Here is an 8,025-nt window from a genome sequence, read left to right on the forward strand (position 1 = left end):
TGGAGCAATATCCATAGTAGGAAAAGGATCATAAAGCATGCTTTATCAGGAACTTTCCTGTAACTGCTGTTAACATATCCAAAATAAAATATTGTCACTCTAATTGTCATGTCTTATTTGGCTCTTGGGGAAATTCAGTGAAGATATATGCTTACTGGTGTGTAAAGGCAAATGACAACCATTTCACTCAAATGCTGATTTTATCCATCTTTTCATTTCTTTCTGTTTTATAATGAAAGGTTATAAGTTGTATATTTTACAATTCTAACTATCCTTTAGTTAATTATTTCATGTTGACCCTCTTAGCTTAATTACTTACATTCATATTCTTTCAATAGTTTTTACCATCCGTGATGATCACATCCATTTTTCTACTGATTCACACTAATGTCTTGGAATGCTAAAGATTGAACTATGAGGTTTGTATAGTTACGGACTTTATATAAAATGACAGGAACATCTGTTTTATCATATAGCTAGTCTTCATAGATGAGTATGGCATAGATCGATCGTGGATCAGCTAGGATACCTTCTCTTCTACTAGGGACTACTAAAAATTTTATGGTGTTAATATTTTATTTTAAAATGTATTAAATTGAAAGCCATCATATCATGTTTATTACCTATGAACTTCACAAAGTACTTGGTCTTAGTTTTGGTTTCACTTTCTTAAGCAGAGAAACTGTAGCAAATCACTTTTGATTACTCAATTTGAGAGTCAACATTTTGACATGCCTTACAGGACTGTATCTAGAAACTTTACTGAGCATCAACTTTTCTGTATGGGTTGTCAATCCCTTGTATACTTATGTATATGTTAACAGGTTATTTATAGAACTCACCTGGTTCCTCAGGTTTAAAGAACCAGAGGCAGAACTGACAATATAAATCTGGCTGATGTCCTGAGTTCACAGGCTGTAGTACTCACAGGTTCAGTACAATGAATTTTGTCAGAAAACATATGCAAAGCATTAGGATTCATCTTTTTTTTATTTTTTCTTCTTTTTTTCAACATGCAGGCAGCCAAGGCAACAAAAAAGCATTTCTTGATCCCCCACAGACTTCAGGTGTGCCAGATTTTCTTCTAAGTTGCTACTTTCCTAAAAGGGTCACCAGTCAGGGAATCAACTTGGACAAGGATCATCTTTATATAGAAAAAAATTTACCTGTTGTTGGTTCCTGGGTAAGAATGTATAAATTATTAAATTGAAGGATGTGTGAAAAAAAATGGCATGAACTATGTAGGCTGGTTGAGTTAAAAAATACTTTAGAAAACCACCTGTAATTAGAAGTATCATTAGTTATATTTATTAGTTATTTCTTAAGCAAAAAGACTATTTATTCTCTGAAAACCTAGAGTGAGTTTTCTACAACCCATGATATCAGGTGAAAGGGGATGGACCAAAGTACCCAAAACATGGAGTATTTCCTTTGACATGTACAATTTCCTTACTAATAACCACATGCTAGACTAACAAACTTTTGTCAAAGTCCAGTTGTTTTTCTTAGAATAGACTTCATCCTTCATCATTTCAAAACCTATGTGCCTATTAATGACATTTGATATTGGAATGGATAAGTTATCCCAACTCCCCATTTTAATGACTTCAAGAATTCTTTATAATAAGTTTTGTCACATGTCTAATAGGAATTCATTAAGACATTTCCATCTTTGTTGTTTCATGCTGTAGTTTTTTTGAATTAAAAATACATCAAGAGGCTCAAGCATTTGTTGGTGCACTTTGGAGAAATTATGGGTAGGAACAGCCTTGCTAGAGAAAGTGTATCACTGTGGGCAGGTTCTTAAAAGTTTAAACACTTATCCATTTCCAGTTCACTCTCTGCTTCATGTTTTGGTTAATGATATATTCTCTCATCTTCCAGCTCCTGTCACCATGAATGATGCTTGCTGGTATGCCTCCATAATACAATGAGTATCCCTCTAGAACAGTGGTTATCAACCTGTGGGTCATGACCCTTTTGGGGTCAAATGACTATTTCACATGGGTTGCCTAAGACCATCAGAAGACACAGATATTTATATCACAATTCATAACAGTAGCAAATTTACAGTTATGAAGTAGCAATGAAAATAATTTCATGTTTAGGAGTCACCACAACATGAGGAAATGTATTAAAGGGTTATGACATTAGGAAGGTTGATAAACCCTGCTCTAGAACAACAAGCCCAAATTAATTCTTTCCTACACAGTAATATTTCATCATACCACTTTATCACAGCAGCAGAAAAGTAACTAATGCAAATGGTAAATTGTTCTCCAACAAAAAATATGGAGTCTAAGATGCTACTTTCAGTTTTAAAGTCCTATTTTATTTCTTTTAGAATGAAAAAAAAGATTTTTTTTTTTATAAAATAATATTTATTCATTTATTGGCACAAACACTGACTACATATTGATGGGACACTATGGAGTTTACCCTGCTGTGTGAGGCAGTAACTATGAGCATTCTGGCTCTGGCATAATACTCACTTACTGTTTCATGTCCACATGTTTCAAGATGCAGTGATAACACAGGAACTTATTTAGGTATCTATAGGATGAAAATGATGCAAGCAATAAAGAGATTTAAACTTCACAAAGGACTGTGGATTTTAAATCCTAAATTAAATGTCTGTGTTGATAGTAGAAAATGTAAGAATGTCCACCACTCTTTGATAGTACTGTCAATAACATTCATAATTTTAAGTAATAAGTAATAGATTTATAATGCAGTCATTTCCCAATATAATATACAGAAAACTCTGCCTTCCAATCAGTTATATATAGCTGTAATTGGTGAAGAAATCAGACATACACATACATTTATAAGATGTGCAGTGTACTATAATAAATATAAAACGTCATGTGTGTGTTCTGAAATGATTACTAAATCTGCTAACAGCATGCACACACCTCATTGCCCTACTTTCTCTCTGTGTGTGGTAAAAACATTCAGCCCTATTCTCTGTGAATTCCAAGCACATACATTATATAGTTGGTCACATAAACTCTGTTGTACATTTTGTTCTTTCAAGTCTTTGCATTTCCCTCTAATTATACATAACGGACTGCAAGAGTAACTTGTGAAATGTTGTGGAAATGTTTTGTTTAGAAAATGTTTTGTTTAGATACTTTGTAATACAGGAAGTAAGACCAATTCTCTAAGCATTATGTTTTAAAAATTACTATTTGCTTTAATGGTTGGGATTTCTTTCAAAGTTTCAAAAGCATAAAGAAGTTCATGACAATTAAATTTCAAAATGTACATAAAGTAGTGAAAGTGGAATGGAATAGGGTATAATTCAGGGGCAGAATACCTCTCTATAATGAGTTAAGCTCTGGTATTTATTTTTAGAGTAGACTATATTTGTGTGTGAGTGAGTGAGTGTGTGTGTGTGTGTGTGTGTGTGTATGCACACATGTGCATGTATGTGTGTAGCTTTGAAAAACTTGTGTTAAGCACTGCCATCACATTGTATGTATTATCTGATATTTCACAATCACACTATACCAATATTACCTAATTTTCTTATCAAATGAAAACTTATGAACAAAAAAATGTAAGCACCTCAGCACAGACTACAGCAATAAGTGGCAGAATTGGGCATAGATGTGGGTAGTCTGTGCTCTCAGAAGAGGTGTCTTTATAACAACTGTGAAATGCCCAATCTTTTTTAGTGTTTGTTGTTTTAGCATTAGGTCCTATGTTTCTGAACTGTTATTACTCTCTCCTCTGTGTGTAACCACATATAGCGAGACTTTAATATCTCTAATCATATGAGGTCACTTTAATGTGGTTTATTTTTCATTTCCTTTGAAGATTCAATTCTCTGATCCACATCTCTGTCCTATATTGACAGTCAATTTTGTATCATCTAAATAAATTTCCACCTTACTTTCTTTCACAAAAGAAACATTTCAGCAAAAGTAAAAGGATGTATAACTATCATTTGAACAAATAAATCACTTGGCATTTATTTATTATTTATTCATTTTATTGAGAGCTACACTGAAACATTATATTTTATCATAGGATAAAATAAGAATTAATGTATTTTCAATAACTTCAGAAGTTGTTAAAAATTTATTTTGAATATTAAAACCTATTAGTAAATGTATTGATTTATTTCTCATGATTAAATTAAATATTTCATAGCATTAGGGAATTTTAAAAATTATATATGAATGAAAGGAAATACCAAACTTTAAAGAAGAAATATTAGTGTAACAAACAGATGATATATTTTACATAGCGTTATCAGAACACAGTCCAACAATGGAGTGCTTGGAGAAGAATCCTTTTGGGAACACTCCATGAAAACAAGACAAGAGTCTTATGATGTCAGCTACCTCAAGACCATGGAATTGTTCCTGGAATGTGTTTCCTTGCCCCTCCCAGGTATAGCATATAAGAGCAAGATTACTTCAGACTACTCATTATTGCTTGTTGTTGTTATGTAATTAAATGCTTAAATTATCCTTTATATACCTCTTGGGGAAACCATGTTTTTGCAGTGTGAAGCTTGTCCTTGGGTATACCACATGAACTCATTAGAACTTGACTCAGGTGACTTTCTTCACCCTTAGAGTGTAAATTGTCTGAATTTATGAATAAAGTTGTCTATTGTATGGGAGTTTATTCCACCTCATTTATTTTCCTCGCAGGCCCCACTTCCCTGAGAACAGTACACAAGTGATGCCCCAAAACGGACATGAAGTCAGCAGGGACCCTGAGAGGAGGTGAGTGAGCACAATGAGGGAGAAACCAGGAAAGTCTTTGCCTTGTGTCAAGCTTGAGCATCACTCTTTTAAAAAAAGAAGAATCACAAACATTAAATTCACAACTCTTAGACTACTTGCAATGTACTTATGATTACAATTGCTGGTATCCATAAGAAAATTAACTTTCGATAAAAGGCATATGGGACAGAGCCTGAAAGAATATACAAAAGGCATATAAACACATGGAAAAAAAAAGACTATTTTTGGGGGGTCACTTAGGCATTAATTTGGATTAGTATTAAATACTTAAGGAAGATAAGGAGGGTATTAATCATGAGGAAGAGATGGTTAATTCATTGAATGGGTATAATCTGGATAACTAAACTTGAAAATTGGTAAAATGTGGCAAAAAAAAAAAAAAAAAATAGATTTTCCTCCTTCAGGCAAAATAGTAAAAACAGTACCACCAATAACTTAGGCTTGAAAGATTCCCCAGGTTTTACTGAAGCCTCCTTTAAATAAAACCTCCATTGCCTGAAAATGAGACTGCATCATGAGGTGGGGAATTTGATGAACAATTTAATCTTGAATTAGCTCCAATTCTGATATGGATTTAGGAGAGCCTACAAAAAAAAGTTAAGTTAACAACCTAGGCAAGCCAGGGCAAGGAAGAAAAAAAGAATTTCCTTTACCGATTCCTCCTAGGCATCAAGAACTTTACTTGGTATTTCCAGTATAATTTCAGTAAAATAAAAATATTATCATGGAATAGACATATATCAGAAACTGTGCAATGTTGGGAACAACTAGTTACTAAAACAACTGTTCACACAACACACACACACACGCACACACACACACACAGTCTGTTAGATGAGATAATCTAAAAACACTTCATATCTTCTAGACATTATTATGGCTTTGTCCTAATTTAGAATAAGTACTTATGCACTAGCAAATTTCTTTAAAACTCTATAAGCAAACATGTCTTTGGATAGTTCTGGCATATTATCACAAGAGGCAAAAAAGGAATTACAGCTATTTGAATCCAGACTAAAAGAGGCCTTTGTATACTGTTTCGATCCTTCACTGCTTTTCAACTAACTTGCTCTTCCCACTAATTTGTCTTCTATAGGTATTATAAGACAAGAGGATAATCCTTTGGAATGGATTTATCTTTACCGTAAGGACCATAAAATACTAACTGCTTATCCTATTCTTCTTAGTCAGTTAGTAAATTGGGGAGAACAGGATGTCAACAATTATATGGATTTGATCCTTGCTGTAATACATTGTCCTTAACTAACAATTGTTTTTTAAAAGTGCTGCAGAACTCTTTGGATTTTAAATTTTCATTTACAGATTACTATGTAGAAATAGGAAATCCTGATCCAGGTGAAAAACTATGGGATTTTCTCATAAAAAATAAACTTGAGATTACAAAAATGGTTAAATTTTCTCCCATTTGACCAAGCAGATACTTATTTTATTGATGACCCAGCTAAGAGTATAGGTGATATTCATGGTCCATATAGTCATCAGTCTATTAATACTTCTTTTTCCTTGGCCCAAAAGGTGGAACCGGCTCTTCAGATTCATCTACTACTGTTAATTCGCAAATCATTAAATATTGTTTCTGATTGTGCTTATATTGTAAGATTAGTTTTAGATTCAGAAATTGCTTTAATTTCATCTTTACATTCTGCTATGTTCCTATTACTACAGGACTACAGAATTTGGTTAGAGTTTTCACATATTCTTTGTTTATAATTCATATTTGTGTACTCTGTGACTTCTCTGGTTTTATTGAAAATGGAAATAAATAAGTTGATGCCATCAATCTAACCCAATTTTGCATCTTCAGAACAGCAACATCAAAATCTACACATTAATTCTAAAAGACTCCATATACTATACCATAGTCTTCTTAGATAAATAACATGAACTGTGTTGGAAAGGGATTTGTGCTCCCTTATACTGTAATAATCATATAGCTTGAGTTAGTCCCAGAAGTAAAAATACTAGTAAGTCATGGTTAAAGAAAAAAAAATGTTACTTACTTCGTTTTGTGTTTGGTTGCCATACCTGCACATATCCATTGATGCATATTATACACTTTTTGGTTGTATCTCAATTATCAGAAAGTGCTTCTAAAGCATATTCCTATCTTACACAAATTTCTGCTGTTATGGGAGTGTCTACTTTTTATGAAAACTGACAGTGGAATTAATAATGTCAAAAATAATGCAATACTAATCGTATTACATACATTTCTAATATTCCTCATTGCAAAGGCATATTTGAAAGAGCACATTAAAACAAGAAATACTTAAAAAACAAAAAATGTAGGAGCACCAAGGGATATTCTTATACTTTTACTTTATTTCCATTAATTTCTGACTTTGCCTCAAAAATTTCTCTGTAGAACACTCTAAATTGTCATTGGATAGGCTGTTGGTTTATTTATTTGAGACCTGGAAGCCTGGTTAGCTGAAGAAAATTGGGGAGGAAATGCATCAGTCATTGCATGTACATCCTTTGAAACATGGATTCCTCTTCAATTCCTCTGGATGCAAGCCACCAAGAACAACAGTGAAGGGTGAGGAAACTGTGGACCTCTTCAGAAATATAGCAAACCTCCAGTTATCAACCATTATCTTGTCCCTTTCCCCTTCTGTGAGGGACCATGTATGAATCACCTTGTATCCTAGTTTCTCTAGTGGTTTGAATTATAGGCTGGTGATCCTTTGCTCTATGTCTAAAATCCATATATAAATGAGTACATACCATGTTTGTCCTTTTGTGACTGTGTTACCTCACTCAGGATGGTTTCTTCAAGTTCCTTAAATTTGTCTGTGAATTTCAAGATTCCATTGTTTTTTCCCCCAAAGTAGTATTCAATGTAAATGTGCCACATCTTCTTTGTCCATTTTTTAGTTTTCTTCCAGGGTCTTGCTATTATGAACAATGCTTCTATGAACATAGTTGAACAGATGTCTTTGTTGCATGGATTTGGATCATTTGGGTATATGCCTAAGAGTGGAATTGCCAAGTCCTGTGATAGACTGATTCCCATTTTCCTGAAGAACCACCATACTGATCTCCAAAATGGCTCCACCAGTAGTGGAGCAGTGTTCCCCTTTCTCCATATCCTCTCCATCATAAGCTGTCATTGGTTTTTCTGATTTTAGTCATTCTGACAGCAGTAAGATAATATCTCAGAGTTGTTTTGATTTGCAATTCCCTGATAGCTAAGGATGTTGAGCACTTTCTTAAGTGTCTTTCAGCCATTTTGGTTTCC

General features: G+C 33.5%; 1 non-coding gene across 1 annotated transcript; it reads right to left on the minus strand.

Moving 5' to 3' along the window:
• Positions 1–1,011: 1,011 nt before the first annotated feature.
• On the minus strand, positions 1,012–1,135 carry LOC127233161 (small nucleolar RNA SNORA67). Its single transcript, XR_007835462.1, has one exon. It is a non-coding gene; the product is annotated as a small nucleolar RNA SNORA67 (small nucleolar RNA).
• Between the last annotated feature and the right edge of the window lie 6,890 nt (positions 1,136–8,025).

The sequence above is a fragment of the Phodopus roborovskii genome, unplaced genomic scaffold (genome assembly GCF_943737965.1).
Source record: "Phodopus roborovskii unplaced genomic scaffold, PHOROB, whole genome shotgun sequence".
In the NCBI taxonomy this organism is placed as follows: Eukaryota; Metazoa; Chordata; class Mammalia; order Rodentia; family Cricetidae; genus Phodopus; species Phodopus roborovskii.